A 20,223-nucleotide genomic window follows, 5' to 3' on the forward strand; every position below is an offset into this window, starting at 1 on the left:
AAATCATCATCGTCATCATGATCATCAAAATCAGGGGCTCTGTGTCCGTTGGTACTCGATGCCTCCCTCACTATTTCCTTCCATCTTTCCCTGTCCATTGCAGAGTGGCTTAGTTTCTGTAGACTAGCTGTGCACCAATCTACTGTATCATCTACTCATTCTCTGTGGGGTCTGCCTCTCCTTTTTGAACCATCCATTATGCTGAATACTAGGATCTCGATTTTTCATTCATCGTTCATTCTGCAGATATGCCCAAATAGCTGTAACTCCTGTTGTATAAGCTTCTGCAGTAGGTTCTGTTTCAGCTGTATCTTCCTATACAATTCCTCATTAGTGACCTTCTGTATCCGTCCTATTCTTAGGATATTTCTATAACAACTCCTCTTAAATTTCAGTATCTTTCTCTCTGAATCTTTCATTATCACCCATGTCTCACATCTGTACAACATGCTGCTGAATACACACCTTTTTCAAGATGCTCAGCTTTGTTCCTAAGCTAATTGATTTACTTTTCCACATCTTATTCATCTCTTTCAAACTACCCCTTGCTTTTGCTATAGCTGCTATTTCCTTCTTACAGTTTAGATCATATGTTATATTGCTTCCTGGATATGTGAACTTCTCTGCATTCTCTAGTTCGATCCTGTCTACACTGATCTTCCTTCCTGTTTTCTTATCTCCAAATATCATTGTTTTTGTTTTATCAATATTCATAATCAGTCCGTACCACTTTCCTTCCTGGTTTAGCACTTGCACCATTCTCACTAGCTTCTCTTCATCTTCTTCATTGATAACTATATCATCTGAGAACCTCAAGTTGTTGATTCTTATCCCATGCACAGATAACCTTTCTATATCTTTCTTGATCATGCCCATTGCTCTCTGTAGGTGTGGAATTAAGATATTCAGTGATATTGGATCTCCTTGTCTTGTACCTCTACTCATTCTAAACCAACATCCCCTCTCTCCGTATGTTCTCACTGCTGCCTTCGCATAGTCATTAATATCCTTCAACAACTGTATCAGTCTGCTGTCCACTCTGTATGACTCCAACACCACCCACGTAACTTTCTGATATAAAGTGCCAAATTCCTTCTGAAAATAGATGCAGCAATTGTAGATGTTCCTGTTCTTTCATCAAACTTTTTCCGCTATCAATCTTAGTGCCAATATTGGCTGTATGATACTTCTATCTTTCCTGAATCCCGCTTGCTCGTATGCTAGATATTCTTCTGTCTGTGATCTCAGTCTCTTCATCAGTATCATCATCAGCACCTTGCCTCGATGGCTTGTTAGGGCAATCATTCTGTAGTACTTGCACTCCAATGCGCTTCCTTTCTTGTTTATTGTCACTAACATGGATCTTGTCCATTTCTTAAGTAGCTTCACTTCTTTCCATGCTATGTTACATAGTCAATGTATTTCCTGAATCATACTTTCTACAGTGTATTTGATCATATCTCCTATGATCTTATCATTTCCAGGGCTTTTGTTGTTTTTTAGTCATTTCACTGCTCTTTCTAATTCCACCTTTGTAATATTGATCTTGCTCATGATGCTCAGCAGATATATCTCTTTGATCGTGTCTACATTAGCCAAAAACTTTGAAATTGCCATGCAAATGGCCATTTCAAATTTACTAATGAAGTGCTGAAATACATATTCAGCTCCTCATTAGCATGCGGGTGGCCGTGGCACTTCGAAATTGATGTGGCTTGCCGCAGTGAGGCTCATCCACACTGGGCTGCTTTTCGAAAGGACCCCACCTACTTCAAAGTCCCCTTATTCCCATCTACTCATAGGAATAAGGGGACTTCAACGTAGCCAGGGTCCTTTCGAAAAGGAGCCCCATCTGGATGAGCCGCGTGGCGGCGAGCCACGTCAATTTCGAAGTGCTGCAGCTGCCCGCATGCTAATGAGGCGCCAAATATGTATTTCAGCGCTTCATTAGTAAACATCGAAATGGCCATTTGCATGGCCATTTTGAAGTTTTTGGCTAGTGTAGATGTAGCCTTTCAGTTCTTCATTTAGTCCCTCTGAGACACTTGTGTCCAACTATGCTTTGTACAGATCAGTGCAATATCTTGTCTATGGCTGCATAAACTTCTCCTTATCATTCTCATCTTTGATCGCTATCTGCTTCAGCTGCCACTTCCTATTAACATTCCTAATCTTCTTATACACCTCCCTAGTCTTACACTCTCCATAATGCCTCATATCTTCACATTGTTCCTCCAACCATTTTGTCTTATCCTTTCTGGCCACTTTCCCCACTTTGTTGCATTTCACTCCATATTGATGTTCCACCCCCTGGGAAAACATCCCTTCTGATCTTCAGCACTCTCTTCCCTTGAACCAACTTCAGCGTCCCCTGCATAATCCACTTCTTATTGATCTTCTCTTCTTCTGGAACAGTCTGCTAAATTGCCTTCTGTCACTGTGGCTATCCCTTTGACTCTCTTATCTAAGTCTTTCTCTGTGCCCGCATTCCTAAGCTTCTCTTTGAGGGCTACTCTGTATGCATTCCCTATTTCTTCCTCACCTAGCTTTGCTATGTTTCCTCTTTTTTTCAACTGCATCTTATACTTTTTCTTGAATTTTGTCTTGATGTTTGTGATCACAAGACTGTGGTCTGAGTCTATATCTGCTCCTTGAAAAGTTCGGCACTGCTGTATTGATGTTACCCATCTTCTTATCAAGACCATCATTTGATCACCACAAAGCCCCTAGGAGTTCCATGCCAGTCCAAGGCCTCGATAACGAAGGAAGTTTGGTCAGATGAGTGTCAATGTGCTGATTGTGAAACAATAACATGAATGAAATCTGATGCCAGTATGACTAACTGATAAAAGATGCTGGCTCGGATGTTGTCTAGATAAACAAAGTCTGCAGCACCAATCGAGCAGTTGGGGTTGGGTTTTTAAATTGGCTACCAAACAAAAATTACAACTAACACATATTCTATCAGTTGGAATGTGGAATGTCCAAACACTGTGGGTGATTGGAAAGTTAGAGCTGCTTTGGAGGGAGATGGATAGATATCAATGTGATATACTTGGACTGGCAGAGAAGTGTTGGACAGCATCGGGAAAGAGGTGTGGTTGTGAAGTCAATTTGTCAGGGAACAAAACAAAGCTTGAGGCAGGAGTCAGATTCCTTTTTGGCAAAAGAGCTAGAGGAGCATTGTTCAGATACAAACTAGTGAGGGGAGGGAGATTCAAAGCAAAACTGTTCAACATCTTGGTCGTTCAAGTATATGCACCAATGTTGGACAGTACAGAGGAAGAGATTGAACTAATCTATCAAAACTTGACAAAGATCCTGGAGGAGATACGAAAGAGAGATGTGTTGGTCATTAGAGGAGATTGGAATGTGAGGTCAGAACAGATGACGAAGGTTGGGAGAGAGTCATGGGAAGATGTGGGTACAGAGAAAGAAGCAAACGAAGTGCAAAACTACTAGAGTTTGCTATGGAGCATGAAACTGAGCTGAAACACAAGATTCCAACAAAACCAGTTCAATCACAGGTCTTTAACTAAGGTGGCATAACTCTTGTCAAGAAATTTCTGTGGTGTTGTAAGGTCTGACACTCTGTTACCTAAGTCCCTTATATCTTTATAGTCTTCGCTCCAAACTGGGGTTATTAATATGGGGCTATCTTGTTTGGATGTGGTGAATATTAATTATTTGATCAAGCTCTATTGCCTAGTGCTAAAATCCTCTAGAATCCACACAAAAACCTCCAGTGATCCAGATACCCCACTAATTTCAAAGCTTATTTGAAGAGCTGTTCCTTGCAAAACTATCTAAAATGTTGCAGATCACCACATAAATAATTTGAATCAACTTCTGTAGCAGCGTGAGGACTTCTGAGGGACTTCAACCAATTCTTAAATAGGTTGGGACTGTAGACAACTGAAAAAAATATCTGTTAACTCACAGGCACCCAAAGACGTATTTAAAAATTTGATTCTCTAATAGTCCCCATAGAAGGAAAATGGGGAAATATCTGTCTTTTTAGTAAAATGAGTCAGTTGATTATTTAGAAGCCTCTAGCAAGATCCAGGCTCCACTGTGCTGGGCACTGTGTAAACAAACAGACTGACTTTGCTCAAGTTGTGTTTTAATGTTTCCCCTTTGAGACATAGCCTGGTGAACGTAATGAACAGTCTTCTGAGAGATGCATGACTTGAGTTCTGTTACTTTATCCTTCCACTTAATGTTTTAGGGGGCCTGATCCAAAATGCAATGAAGTCAATTGGCTCCTGTTGACTTCAGCATGCTTTCAATCAGGACTATAAGTAAAGATTCAGATACCATTGGAGTGAGCACGGTGTCAATGCCTGGATGGGCATTAAGGAAATTACACATCACCATTAACTAGAAATCACTTCAATAAGACTGGCTTGCACAAAGAACCCCAAGAATTTGAAATGATGAACACCTGCTATCTTTTAAAAATCACTGTCAATCAATCTTCATTGATTTATTACCAACAAACTTTCTATCATTATCCACTTTTACCTCATGGATTTTTTTTTAACAGAAGCAAGCAAAAAAAAAAAAAAGGCTCACCTCACATTCTTAACACAAAGGTCAATGACAGCCTGTTATGAGTAAAACTATTTTAAATCCAGCAAAGTTTGTTACACAGTTTCATACAAGCTCTTTTTTTGTTTTTGCCTCTGATACAGTTTTTAACATTGCACAGCTGCAAGTTCCTATGATTAACTTTATATGGTATTAAACTTTCAGCAGGACTAGCATTTATATTGCTAAATTTAGCTATAGTACTGCTGTTGGCTGCTGATAAGCTAAAATTATATCCTTTTGACTGTCCTACCATTTAAAAATGTTTTAGGGGATTATTAAGTTCATAATCAGAATTATCACTGTCTCACCACACTGGGTTTAAGTCTTATGGCTGAAGTGTGATTTCATACTTGACTATCTTTGTTTTCCCAGACAATATGCATCATAAATTTAATGAAGCAACAGTAAAAAGAGTAATAGAGAGAATTGATCCAATTTTTTTAATACTTAGACTCTTAAAAATACTGTGTCAGAATGGTAATTGGCCATAACATAAAATAGACCATAATAATTAAGTGTCTGCTACTCCGAACCTAGAGAGAATTTACTGAAAGAGGCTGCAGTAATGCCCCCGCAGTTTGTTTACATCAGTTTTGCCTTTCATACAGCCGTGCAAAAAGTTTCTCAGAGGAATCCCAGAAACTGGTGCCTGTTTCCTTCCCTCACCCCAAGTCTCACAATGACATTCTCTTTCAACTAATTGCAGGGTTTTCCCCTCTTGCAAGTAAAAGAAATGTTCAAAAGTGCAACTATTTTGGGAGAATGCAAACAATTCATTCAAATAGTGGGACAGAAGGTTTTCGGAACCGATGCTCTAGAGCAGGGATGTGTAAAGTTGAGAATGGGCCCAGTGGGAAGGTGTGAAATTTTGTAAGGGGCGTGCAGCATGATCAGCTGCCAAGCCTCAGGCTCATCAATCTCACTGAAATGTTGAAATATGTTACTGTTTTTATCTATTGTGACAAGTCCCTTGTCAGTGCCCCTTGGAGTCCTGTGGTTCCTGGTGGATTCTAGTGGGCCTCAGAGATGCACAGAGGCCCTCTTGTTGCCTTGGGGTCACTCCAAAGGCAAGGGTCTCCATTTTCCAACCCATCCTCATCATCAGCAAGTCCCAGCTTTGGAAGCCCCTGACCCTCCAGAAGGTTGGCTTGCCAGGGGAAGGATGGCAGGGGAAAGCCCAGGCGCACTCACTACTCTGGGCTCCAGCCCAGGGACCCTACAGGAGATGCAGCAGATGGGGCTCTCACCCACCCGTAACTCAGCAGCCTTTCCCTGGGCCACTTCTCCCACTTCTTCCCTTCAGCACCTTTCCCCTGTATGTGGCCACTGTTGCTTGCCTCCTCTGTACCTCAGTCCTCCAGCCTCATTTCCTGGTACAACTCACAACTCCTTTCTACTTCTGCCTGGAGGGGAAGCCTTTTATAGTGAACCAGAAAGCTTACTGTGGTAGCAGGTGCCTGATTGGCCCTTTACTGAAGGCTGAACCTTGATGAGCCCCAGCTGTGAACCTAGTTAGGAAACAAGAAGGCATTGACCCAGGTCCCCTGCAGCCTGCGGTCTGCCACAGTATGTGTACTCACATTTATATACCAATTAAGAAAGTTTTCCTTTCAACCTACTTATTTTCTTATGCATGCCGAAAGAGGCTTTTTTTCATATGAACGTAACTGAAATTTCCACCAGTTTGGATTACAGTAGACAGGTTGGGGCAGGGGCATGCTAATTGCAGGGAAGAAAAGTGGGGCTTGACGTAAAAGGTTTGCTCACCCTTGCTCTAAAAGCTGGCAATTAAACACTGCTCACTCTGATCCTTTTTCATTTGCTGACTCTTTAATGAGGAAAAAGCAATAGCAGATGTACGGACTCCTTAGAACCTGGGCTAGGGACAGGGACAGAAATGGGCCTGAACACATCTCTGCTCTGGTATAACTGCCAGGGCTAGCACTTTATATTCTTACATCGTGACACTGGCTCTGATCCTGCAGTGCATTGTAGCTCATGTGTGCTGAGAAGCTGATCTCATCCGGCCACAAATCCTGCTTAACTCATCTGAGGAAGATCACCTTAATTTCAGGATAAATCTTCAGAGAGGTAGATTCACAGGTGGGTCTCTTAAGCAACCACTCTCCTAGTTGCCAGTGTAGCAGGCCAAAATGGACGTGGGATAAAAATTATGCATGGTCAGGATGCTCCTCTGACATGCTGATCCTGGGCTGAAATTTCAGCCTTTTGTGGCCATTGCAGGTTGGTGACATTTAGAAGAGCCCTCAGGCAACCGCAGCCATGTGCAAAACAGAAGAATTGGAACAGTGCAAAGAAATGCAGCAAGCCGCCTGTGCATACTACCCCTCCAAGATATACTCTTTTGGAGAGAGAGTCCACTACTCTTAGTCAAGCTACAATGATATTACAAGAGAAGTGAGGTATTACTTAACCCAAGAGGTGGCAAAACCAGCACCTAGGATGCAGCTCTAACTTGTAAGTCTATCACAAAGTCCTGAAGGAATGCTGTACCAGTGAAGGATTGCCATGTCTCCTTGACTTTACGTGAGGGAAGGGAAGTGGCCGGTGCAGAATCTGGAGCCAAAAAGTCCTGTGGCAGGAGGAAATTTCCTTCTGACAGAAAAGTTCTTTGCTGACATTTTTCAACCTTGTAGGGCATCACCCTATCAGGATCCTTCACGCTACTCAGCAAAGAATATAGCCCTATAGTTATGTGTTTTCAATGAGAAACAATGGGAAGCAAAAATAAAAACATTTTAAAGCCAGATGTCCAATTGTCCCCAAAGAACATATGGCCACTCTAAATACCCTCTCTTGTGGCCTATTGGCATTTTCTTTTTGTATAATTTTACTTTTCCCTTTTTCATTTCTAGAGGTATCCTGTAAAATACTGGGCAATATAATTTAAGGATTGGTCATTGCTGTGGTACTACTCAGATACATAACTTCATATCCAATGTGGCTTCTTATCCAATGTTGTTGATATGTATTTTGAGGGGTTTTTTTCTAGACAGTTTGCAGTATTTCCACATCAGGGAGTCATCTCCCCACATAATGAGATTGGTTTAAAAATCATGAGACTTTAAAATATCCTGGATTCTTTGAATTTGCTTTCCAATTTTTTGACTCTTTCAGCCTCATATTTTCAAAATTTTTGCACAACTAGGAGAGTACCATAATTGACCCTTTGTAATAAAATGACTTCAGGAGCTGAAGCTTTAAATTAAAAATACCAAATGTTACAGTACTTGGTATAAAATCTCAAAAATTGGCTGTAGTGTAGCTGACCTGTACTGTTATGCTCTGAAGAAGCCGAACTTTAACTGTTGACCTATTAGTCTTCCTTCTCTGGTCAAATGAATAGTAATAGTATGCTCTAAACTGGCCACTGAACACACAGCTGTATTGATCCTCTTATTTGGTGTAACTGCATATATGTTTATGTGTGTGAGGGGGGAGGGTTGTTTTGTTTAAGGAAATCTCCCTTTATCCATTATTTTAAAGCTCCTAGCCAGAGGAATATTTTTCACAGAATTTCTAGCTTGCTGGCTTATTTCATCTTCAGAAAATAGCAGATCTTTCTATATAATTTAACCAATGTTAGTACTCCAGTAAGGAAACCCTTAAGCACACACCTAATGTTTTGACTTCAATAAAGTTGCTCAGATGCTTGAATTTAAGCATGTGCTTTGCTCAGTTGGGGCCTTAAGAAGATGCAGTGCTCACTACTCCGAGATGACCTCAAATAGAAAGCCACAAAATAGGTGATATTAAGAGCTTTCAATTATATGTTTGGACTACTTTATGGTGGGCTGAGTTGAGCTGCAGTTGAGAACAGCTGGTACCTGACAAGCCTTTCAGTAATGGAACATGGCTTTTTGGAGGCCACATAGTGCTTTTGGAGCTAGTCAAATATATTCCATCAAAACTTTTTCAACAAAATTCAAGTTTTTATGAAAAAGCCATTTGATACATTTTTTGTTTTTTAAATGAAAGATAGTGAAACATGGAAAAAGTTAAAAAAGTAAAAGTTTTGCCCCCTTCTACATACACTGACAAGCATAAGTATTAATGGTCAATTTTCATCATTCATCATATACAAATGTTAATGGGGAGAGCCTTGTGGTACAGGTATTGTAATGCATTTATTAGTTGCCTGGAAAAGCAGGTAAGCAGTAAAGTGGTAACATTTGGCAAATAAAACAAAATGATTTAGTAGTGACAGAGAGATAACCGTGTTAGTTTGTATTCTATCAAAACAAAAAAGCAGCCATGTAGCACTTTAAAGATTAAGCAAATAATTTATCAGGTGATGAGCTTTTGTGGGGCAGATCCATTTCTTTGGATCCGGTTTTAGATCAGTAACAATCAAGGTCAAACCTTATGAAACAGGAATGTCCGTCTTAAAACTGGCTGAATGGCCCACCTGAAGGGACTGGAAATATTAAGACAGACTAGAAGCACACATAACCTTTTTTTAAAAAAACATGGGTGGGTCTTTCTCATATATAAGGGTTTCTATCACATGATTTGTCATATAGTGAGACTGGCAGTTCTAAAATGTTAACTAGCCATGGAAAAGGTGTGCACATGTTTCTCTAAAGAACATAGACAAGATCTAGAAGCTTACTGACATTATACAGCTTATAAATAATGTAATGAATTTATGGCCAACATTTGATCCTTTTTATACCTGAAAGCCCAGAGAAATACCACTGAAACCAATGGAATTTCTCTGGTGGAACTGAGACCATAATTAGTCAGATAGTGTGTATTTAACACAGATTTCTGAATGAGCAATTTACAATACCCTGCATTTGGTGATCCATCTATCTTTAGTTCTCTCTGCTGTATGTCAAATCCTTTTACAAATACTGTCACATGATTTCCATTGGGGGTCCCTGGCTAAATAATTAATCATATGAGCCTTTAGCTGCTATCAAGTCACTGTCACCTTGGTAACAAGTAGGATACAACAATTATGATCATCGCTATTTAAGAATGATGTATGTAAACAGGAGAAAATCTAGAAGAAAGCACAAAAAACTTGATTTGTGCCAAAAAGTTTTAAAAAGTTGGGCACCTTTAGTCTTGAGAAAAGCAGACTAAAGTGGGGCTGGATAACAGCTGCTATAAAGAGAAAGATTATTGATTGCTCCCCAGGCCCTTTGAAGCTGTGACAAGAAGTAATGGACTTAATTGGCAGAAAGGGAAATTAAGGTTAGCTATTAGAAAAATATTTTAACTATAATAATAGTTTTGCTGTGAAGGAGTTTTCCAAAGGAGGTTGTAGAATCCCTGTCGTTAGTGGTTTTTAAGAATAGGCTGGACAAACACCTGTCAGGGATGATCTAGGTTTGCTTGGTCTCTTTTTCTCTGCAGAAGGTGAATCTGATGACTTCTCAAGATCCCTTCCAGACCTTTAGTTCTATGAATTTATGACTTCATGAATACTTGTAAACAACTGCTCTCTGAAATTAAAAAATCTGTTATATGGTTTCTCCTGATGTAGACCAAAACCGGTATTTATTGGGATATTTTGAAAGTAGTCTTTTCTGACTTACAAACTTCAGTGGCCCAATTTTCAATTTCAAACCATGCCAAGTACATCCATCACATTTCATGGTAAATTGGTCTTCTGCTGCAATAGAAAATTCAGCTGTTATGTTTCCAAGGCAATAACCTCACAGGAGACCTAATATTCTTTTCTTCCAGTAAAACTGAAAATTTTAAACATGCTTTGTACTGTATATAAAACTGGCTTATTTTAACATTTAGATTTACTTAAAATGTATGTTGAAAAAAAAATTCTGTCCCTCATCCTTTTACATTGACATTATGTTAAATATTTAGCTAAATTAAAAGTCGAATCAAGTTAAATCAAGCTTTCTAGAAAAGGCATAACTTTTATGCTACATGTTGCACTTTCCAAAATTGAGACTCTCTGTCCAACCACACACAGCCAGGATCTCAGTGGCAGGAAGGCTGGGGTCTGAGAGCCCTCCTGGGAGCCCTGCCTGGGCAGGAGCCTGGTGAGAAGGGCCTATGGCCCTGCCTAGCTGAGACTACAGAGGGGCCAGCATCTGGCATCCCAGCCTGGGTCAGTAGGCCAGCTGGGCAGGCAGTAGGAGTTCCAGAGGTAGAGGCAGAGTTGTTAGCGGGGAGGGGCGGCAGGCTGGAGAGTTCAGAGGCAGGATAGCTCTCTTTGTCTGGCAAATTCCCTTGTTCAAGAATGGTCAGGTGCCAGTGCAGGCAAGTCCAACCTGTACTTTAGCACAAATATCTGTTTTGTGCTGACATCATTCAATAACCCTGATCAAAGACTGCCTTTTCAACTTGGAAGGAAAAAAAGAGATCCGGGCTTACAGGGAGGAATCTATTTGTAGGATATAGCTACATTCTAGAGCATTACTCATTTTTTTTTTGTTTGTCAGAAGAATCAGCTGATTCAAGATTCTGCACACATTGAGGCCAGTAGCTTAGCAAAAATCTGAAAAAGGCTTCTGTGGATAATGGGAATATCAGGAGTTCCACTGGATAGGATTTTATGTATAAGAGCCCTTATGCATCCAGTCATAAGCCAAGCACTAGATGAAAAGGTTAGGAAGAAAAATTCCCAGCAGGCAGTTTACTTCATAAGTGTCCTCTGCAATACAGGATTTTTACTTTATTTTTTCTTGTTTTGTTTGGATGTCTTCCCTGAAGCATCAAGAACTAGTCACTGTCACAGGTGTCATACCAGGCAAAATGACCCTCTGGAAATTCTCAATTAAGGCTGACATTTGCTATCATGCTTTTTTTTTTTTTAAAAAAAATGGAAGCATGGCCATACAGCTATGTGAAACTACTGTGATTTTAAATGATAATTTGAGTAGCTTGGATACTATCTACCTGTAAAATTGAGTGGATAGCTTGAACATTTGGCTAATCCCTTTAGCACTATTTACTTGACGGCCAGTGGAGCAGAGAGTAGCTATCCATAAATATTATCTGAGTATATGTAAGACTTACAAACATCAAAGTGACCTTCATGTACTTTCTGTATTCTTTGTCCATCTGCAGCACAACTTACACATGGGTTTGGATGTCTGAGCAGATGTATGTTGTCTAAAATATGCAGAAATTCTGCAGTTCGCTTTTTAAAAAGCCATCTTGCTCTGTCCTGAATTGAACTAACTCAGGAAGTGTAACCTCAGAATATTATAGTGACAATCCATAGAAACAATCCAGATCAATTTGTTTTTGGGAGTATTATGGAGGATCATCTCACTGTCTGCTTGAATTTTAGTTAAGTATGCTTATTTCTTTGAACTGTTTACAAGATTAAACTATTTACTATTTTTGTTTGTTTCTGTGTTGTCTCTCTACATACAGTAATTCCCAAAGACAAATATATAGCCCACTCCTGTGTGTTATTTTTAAGGGTTGACATCTTAAGAAGGTGGTTTTTTTCTTTTATTTTTCCAACCTGCATCTTACAACAGGTCAGAATTATGTGAGGTGAAGGATGTTTACCTAGTTTTAAAAGGGCATTCATAAAGCTGACAATTGTTAGGCAAGAGGCAGTGGTCACCAATTCAGGGAGCACATGAAGACTATAAAGCATGAGTGACTTGAGATTTGGCTCAAGTATGCCATCTCTGGACTGACCTTGCACACGTTACAAGCCTTAAAGGGTTCAGGAATTGTAACAAGATGCTTAATCAGCCTAGCTGAGTCTACACTAGTGAGTTCTTTTGAAAGTTCCTGTCGGCTGATAGGAATAAAGGGATTTCAAAGTCTGTGGGGTGCTTTCAAAAGGGCCCATGTGTAGACGAACCATGGCTGGCAGCATGCTAATGAGGCACTGAATATTCATTTCAGTGCCTCATTAGTATTCTACGATGTGGTCATTAGCATGGCCATTTCGAAGTTTTGGCCAAGTGTGGCCACTGCCTTAGTGTGTAGACACTTGGCAGGATTTTTTGAAAGAGACCTGGCTTAGAAAGACCATTGGTATGACCCAGTGTGGCCCTTCTTCTGTTCTTCCTGGTCTACCTTAAGTTGGGTCATAGAATTATAGAACACTAGAACTGTCAGAGTCTTTGAGTCCTCAAGTCCAGTTCCTGGCCTTCACAGCAAGACCAAGCACAGTCTGGAGTCTCTAGACCATCCTTGATGGATATCTGTCTAACATCCTCTTAAATAGCTCCAGTAATGGAAATTCCACAACCTTCCTATGCAATTTATGCCAGTGTTTAACCACCCTGACAGTTAGGAAGTTTTTACTAATGTCCAACCTAAACCTGCCTTGCTGCATGGGTCTTATCATTAGATATCAGAATTTAAAACTGAGCACTAAGAGATACGTGGATTACATCTATGAATGAAGCACTTGCATAAAGTAACTGAGTTTGTTACATTTTTTTTTATTTGTCAAGTCCTTAAAAGGAATATTTCCCTCTGCCCAGTGTACTGAAACACCACTGATTACACGTTTTTATTTTTCCTAACAAGAGTCAAGGAAGCTCTAACAGGTTTACCTTCTTCAGCTGGTATTTTATCTCCCTTGTAGTTTTGTCCTTTTTGATGCATCTGGTCACCCATTGATAGTGTCTGTGTTTCGCATGATTGCAGACTGAAGATGTTCCCCCTCTTGGGACTGCTGTGCCCTAATATTTCTGTCCTTGTGACTGATGCACACATTGGGATTATAAATCATCTAGATTGTGATAAAAAATAATGGCATTGAGTCTCGGAGCCCAGCTGTGATGACTCAGGTTTTTAAGTCTGATGCTGAGGTCTAAAAACTGCAGTATAGACATTCAGACTGAGGTTGGAGTCTGATCTCTAAGAGGTCGCAGAGCACAGGCTCCAGTCCAGTCCCACATGATTATACTGCAGATTTATAGCCCCACAGCCTAAACCCCACAAACCTGAGTTAGCTGTCCTCAGGCCAGCTGAGGCTGTCACTGGTCTTTTATGGAAGTATAGATGTCAACTGTTGTCTTAAATGATTGTTAAAAAAGCTACCGTATGGAAGAAATGGCTTTCTTTTTATTTCTTGCCAGGCTGAGGAAGAGGAAGAGATTCTCAGTGCTATGAGGCTACTGTAGCCGTGTACAATAGCCTGCCTGAGCATAAGCATCAATGATACTTCAGCAACAGCAGTGCAGCTTGTGCCTGAGCAAAAAGTTAGAAAAACGTTCTGGGTTGCACTTCTGACGCATCACCTGATTTTCATAATGTGATGCCTTTTCCCCCTACTGACTTTAATAACTGTTTGATTAAGAGACAAGTGTAGTACCCAGAGGCACTGAGACCTCATCTGTGGTGAGTGAAGTCTCTGCTCTGCAGCCTTGGCTGAGAGCCAGCTGGCCTTTAGTTCATGTGGTAGAGTACAGGGCTTTAGACCCTATACTTGCAGGGTCTATCCCTGGGGCTGGCAACACAGGTCTGCCAGCATTATACAAGGACAGACAACTTGTTCAGGGTTGAAAGCAGTGAGGGGCACAGTGTGCACTCTCACAAAAAAGTAAGAGGGAAAAACTGACCTTGAGACTTTGGCAACTGTGCTAAACCAAGCCATACCTCTTGAAGGCTTCAACTGGATTTGAACAAATAGTGTTGCTCTTTGGGTTCAACTCCTCTCCTCTTGCATGATTAGTACCCATTTGAGTTTGGTTTCTGCTCTTTTCAGTCTCCTGTTACAATAACCAGAGGGTGAGATCTGCCCTAAGTGAATGGCTGAGCTGGATTACACTGTTCTGCCCTTTAATTTTTTGAACATCTGACGTACAACTTTAGTATCCAATGCAGAGTCTCCCTGGACAATTTGAACCACCAGAGGCCTTAAAGTCAACAGCTACAAAACCCAGCCTCTGACTTGGGAGAGAAATGTGGGCAAGAAAGGTAATGTACTGAGAGGAGACATTTTTTCAGTGTCCTGCTTCACCTCCTATTCAGAGAATATCTTTACATCCAGGTGACGTAGGTAGCTTCAAGGCATAGAGACTTTTATGTATAGATTTTCCTCTCTCATTTGTGTGAGAAGTATCAGGTTATGCCTTTTCATGTTTGTTTAAAGCATAACTCATTGGTGTCTCCACAAAATGGAGCACTCTACTTTTCAAAAGCAGGAAATTAAAGTCACTTGGGTAAGCTTTTACCCATGACCCAATGCAGGAGAAAAAAAAATGACATAGGGTGTGTCTACACTACCTCCCAACTTCGAAGGGAGGATGGTAAGTAGGGTTTTGGGAGTTTATTAATCAAGTGTTGCACTGCATATGCAGAACTTCATTAAGTAAATTCCCCCTTGCGGCAACTTCGAAATTCCAGCTCGCATCTAGCTGCTGCTCACCTGCAGGTACTTCGAAGTGCCCGGGTACTTGAGGAGTAAAGGGACATCTAAGTACCCCAGGCACTTCAAAGTACCAGCAGGTGATCTGTGGCTAGACATGAGCTGGCACTTCGAAGTTTAAAACTTCAAAGTTGATGCGAGGGGGAATTTGCTTAATGAAGTTCGGCATATGAAGCGCAGTGCTTCATTAATAAACTCCCAACACCCTAATTACCATCCTTCCTTCAAAGTAGGGAGGTAGTGTAGACACAGCTATAGTGTATAAGTGTGTTGGGCCATGGAGTTGCAACCTTCATGAAGACCAGAAGGCTAGTGGGTATGTTTCATGCATGTGCACTGGGAGCTAATGAGTCTCTCTGAAAGACTGGGAAAAGGTGGTTGTCCAAAGGGAGAACCCAGCTGCATAGTTCAGGGTGCAGCCATGTTCAGCAACCAGGTGTCAGCCCTAGGAAGGGAAAGGCAATGGATGAACAAGCAAGGAGCAGGGACAAGCTGGTCAATGTAAGAAGCAGACAGATGCAGGCAGAGGTTTGGAAGAATGTGATTCAGGAAGGTCAAAAGACTGTTTTACATGAGCAGGAATTTTGTCCTAGCTGTGGTCTGGATGTAAACAGGTCTAAGAGATTAATTGCTCAGACAAAAGGTTTAGGGGTGGGTGGAAAGATGATGCTTTATATTTCCTGGTGTCCAATCATCAGTCTGTTGCCAGTCAGATGATGCCACTGTGCTGATGGTTGCGTCCCATTTAGGGGTATCAACTGTTTCTTCACCTGAATGTGAAATATGGAGACAAAGAGGGCAATGCTCTTGCTTAGAAACTTCCAGCTGTGAGTTTGCACTCTGTAGTGCTCATCATTTTTAAACAAAAGTTCAACAAATTTTAAATAGCGCATTGATGCACAATGGATTCCATCACTGATGCAGAAATTTATTCTATCTATATTGTGTTATTGATTTGTCCTTATTTCTTCTGCCCTAGTCTGTGCTGATCAGGTCTCAACTGGAATGTTGGGTCCAGTGCAGGGCACCACATTTCAGAAAAGATGTGGACAAATTTTAGGAAATCCACAGATGGGCAACAAAAATGATTAAAGGTCTAGAAAAAATGACTTGTGAGGGAAGATTGAAAAAATTACATTTGTTTAGTCTGGAAGAGAGAAAACTTATTAACCAATCTCAAATAAATAAAAGGTCATTACAAAGAGGAGGGAGGAAACTGTTCTTCTTAAACTATATGACTGGCACAAGAAGCAATGGCTTAAATAGCAGGAAGGAAGATTTAGGTTGGATATTAAGAAAAACTTCCTACCTCTCAGGGTGCTTAACCGCTGGAGTAAATTACTTAGGGAGTTTGTGGAATTTCCATCACTGAAGATTTTTAAGGGCAGGTTAGAGATAGGCCTCTCTGGAATGGTTTTGATCAGAGTTTCCCATAAGTGGGTCAGGACTCAATGTGATTCACAACAGTGTTTTAATGGGGTCTCTAATGCTGGCTTAGACTTGTTGGGACCCAGGACTTAAGCTGAAGCCTGAGCCCCATTACCCATGGTGAAACTCTAGGGTTTTAGCTCTGGCCCCTGGTTACAGGCCAAGTGGCTGGTGCTGAAGTCCTTGGGGTCCCCACCTACTAACAGCAGCAGACTTCAGGTTTTGGTACCCCCACGTTGGGAGATAATGCTCAAGTATGCTCTCCTCCTGGGCTCAAGTGGTAATTTTTCTTTTTTGAGAAGGGAGCCACAGTGCCGTGAAGTTTGACAATAATACTACATAATACTTAGTCCTGTCATGAGTGCAGGGGACTGGAACAGATGACCTCTCAAGGTCCCTTCCAGTCCCATGATTCTATGATAGGTGCTCTCACTTTACTAAGGTGCTCTTTGTAGTAGGTGCACTTGTATGCTTCAGGCCTTGGCATCTGCCCTCAGAATCTATCACTCCTGTTTAGATACAGTTGATGTGACAGCAAGACGTTATAGCATGCTTCACTAATGTATAAGCTGGCCAAAGGACTTGACTCAGGAGGTGTAAGGAGTTGCTTTTAAACTTCAGCACCTTGGGCCTAGGACAAATCTCAAGTACATTTGTGTATCTACAGTAACTCTACTATAGACTTACAATGATATAACTGGGAGAAAGAATCAGTCCCCTCAAATTTGTGTGTATACCTAACACAGACAGGTATACAGAAACATCAATTAAGTGTAACCATGAGCTGTTAATAATGGAACTGCCAAGCAACTGAAAGTTCCAACCAATGGAAAACTATTATAGGTTGAATCAAATTAACAAGCATGCTGGCTGCATCATGTAATAGAAGTTACAATACATTAAAGGCAAATCATTGTCTGCGTATGTGGGTGGTCAACTTAAAATTCTTCAGTCAGTATTACTGTTATGCTGGAGGCAGCATGCTAAATATAGCAAGCAACTTCATTGTTCTTGATCTGGGAGATTAGCTAAAACTGTGAAGGATTAATTGGAAGTAGCAGCATCCTGAATGGAAGCCTCTAGGCTTCCTATAGCAATATGACCCCAACATGTAACAGCCATATAATCATTTGAGAAAACTCTTTAGAGCTTTTGTTTCTACCATCTATTTACTTTACTGCTTAACCCTCTGTTTTGTACAACAGCTAAACCCTGATATATCTTTTCTGAAATGTGAAGAATAGATTTGGAAGTTTTCTGAACTGTAGGCCTCAACAAAAGATGTTTTTGTTAAATATAATACCAAATTTAAAAATAAGAAGAGCTGAAATGTTAATTCAAATTAACTCTAATAAATACCATCATGTGGTGCTTTCGTGTGTGCTGGTACTTGCCGGTACTGAGTACTGGCACCTTGGCGGCCCCAGCAGCGGACTGGCTGCGGGGCAGGGGCAGGGATCCCACTGAGTACTGGCTTCTCTCTCTCTCTCTCTCTCTTTCTTTTTTCCAAAAGAAGCACTACCATCGCATACTATAAAGACAGTGTTTTCAATCATTTCAATCTTTCCTATTTTTAATTCTTCTAATTAATTAGCCTTTTGATGCTGTCTTCACAATCTCAAACAACTGTATCAACGGATTGGATTAATTGTTTTTAGAAATAAAGTCTACAATAGTGGAATTTAACTCCCTTGCAAAATGGTTACAGTAGACGCTCGCTTTGTGTGGACTCGACTTAAGCATTTTCATATTAACACAAGTCGAGTCCAGGGGGACCTTATTTTATTGTACTCTGCCTCTCCACTTACCCCTGCACTGCTGGCTACCTCAGGAGCTCCTTAAGAGGCAGCTCCTGCCTTGTGGCTGGATAGCACTGCAGTGCTGGGGGCAGAGAGAAGTAGGCACGGCTGGAGCTGCATGGGGTCACGCCGTGCCATGGCTGGAGCTGCTGCCACCTGAGCAGCCCTGGGGCCAAGCTGCACTGTGGCTGGGAGCAGCAGGGGTGCCATGGCTGCTCCTTCTCCTCATGGCTGGCAGCTGGAACAGGAGGTGCCCTGTCCTGCCCCTAACCCAGCCCGCTCCCATCCGCAGTTAGAGCTGGAGCTGCTGACTGGAACGGTGTCTCCAGCCACCCACTTCCCCAGCCAGGGGAATTCCTGGGATCTCCCCCACCCAATTTACATGAAATCTGATTTACACAGAAGTTGCCCAGGATGCAACCTCCACATAAATCGAGGGTTTACTCTATTAGATTCAAAACACCGTTGGATAAGCTAGTGTAATTTTGGTACAAGAGAGAACAAGAATGCATCAAACCACATTCACCTCCACTACAAAGAATGGTCATCTGTCCCACAGTTTCTCCTCTGTCCTATCTTAATGAAAAAACACATTTTACAATTTTAACAATAAACAAATTAAGATACTTATTTTGCTGGGAGCTGTTACTTTGAAAAAAATGGTTCTGGAAGGAACATCATAGTGCCTCATGTTTATGCTATTTCATACGTCTGTATACTCAAAGTGGTCACTTTACATGTAAAAAGATGTATTTTCCAATTATTAACCTGACATATGAGACTCCAGCTATGTTTTTTCCTTGTCATACGTCATCTCTAGTAAAAGTCTGCAACTCTTACCTCTGACACTTGGGGGGATTTTTGACAGTAAAACTCTGAAAAATGCTTTTTAGGTGCTAAAATTCACTGGAATGCACACAGTCTTGTAGAAGTTGACGCCCAGATAGCCTCTAGCTCCTCAGCATATTAGGAAAATTTATTCTTGCCAACCTTATCTAAATGTTGGCAACTAAGCACAAATGCCAAGGACCTAGATTCCCTTTCTGATACACACATTTGATATAAAATGAGTCTGTTCTCTTGAGGATGCCTGAAATAGCCATTATTTTGACTCTTGGAATTTATCCGATGTCCCCACTACATAGTTGTGGTATCATACTGGAGATATTAAAGAAAGAAGGCTGTCAAAGTTGTTTTGCATAAACCCACCCAGAATTCTGAGCAGAGCAGAATTGCCAGAGCAAACAATTGTCATTGATGGTCAGAGCAGGGAGGAAAGAGCATGCTGTATGCGGTAAAAGTGACGCTGGTATGGGTACAAGCAGTGGGGTTGGAGAGATAGGTCCTGCTACTGAGGGGAACTCTCTTGGCTTCTGCTCTACCACAGTGATATAGGCTAATGGATCGATATGAGTCCCCACTCTCACTTCCTTTACTCAGAGGCCTCCCTAAGCTCAATGGCTCCCCTTCCAGTCTCCTGTGTGGCAGAGACTTTGTAACGCCAAGAAGGCTGGACCCAGGATTCCTGGGGGTTCCATCCCTAACTTAGTTGTGGTAATCTAGGGTAGGGGCTAAGGTGTCCCCCCTTCCTGGGGGCTGTCTTTGCACTGGATACTTCCTTCATCCTAGTAACAGTGAAGGAGCCGTGCTAGTCTATACACTATCAAAACACAAAGCAGTCAAGTAGCACTTTAAAGACTAGCAAAATAATTTATGAGGTGAGTTTTCGTGGGAAGCTGTGAAAGCTCACCTGATAAATTATTTTGCTAGTCTTTAAAGTGTTACTTGACTGCTTTTTGTTTTCCTTTGTCCTCTGATTATTACATACAGTTCAAAGCAAATACAATTTATGAAACAACAATCAATTTAAAAAAGAGTAAAGAAAAATGGGAAAGGTTAAACGAAAACACATAACCAGTTCTGTAGCGGGGAACATCATAAACAGTGTCCCTAGAATGTAAGGACAGTTCACAGTGTTCTCCCCCCAGTCTGTGCTGTAGGGATGCTGTGGGTCAGACACGTGTTCCTGCTGTGGCCATATGCTTTCAGGCTGTAGGT

The sequence above is a fragment of the Carettochelys insculpta genome, chromosome 1 (genome assembly GCF_033958435.1).
Source record: "Carettochelys insculpta isolate YL-2023 chromosome 1, ASM3395843v1, whole genome shotgun sequence".
In the NCBI taxonomy this organism is placed as follows: Eukaryota; Metazoa; Chordata; order Testudines; family Carettochelyidae; genus Carettochelys; species Carettochelys insculpta.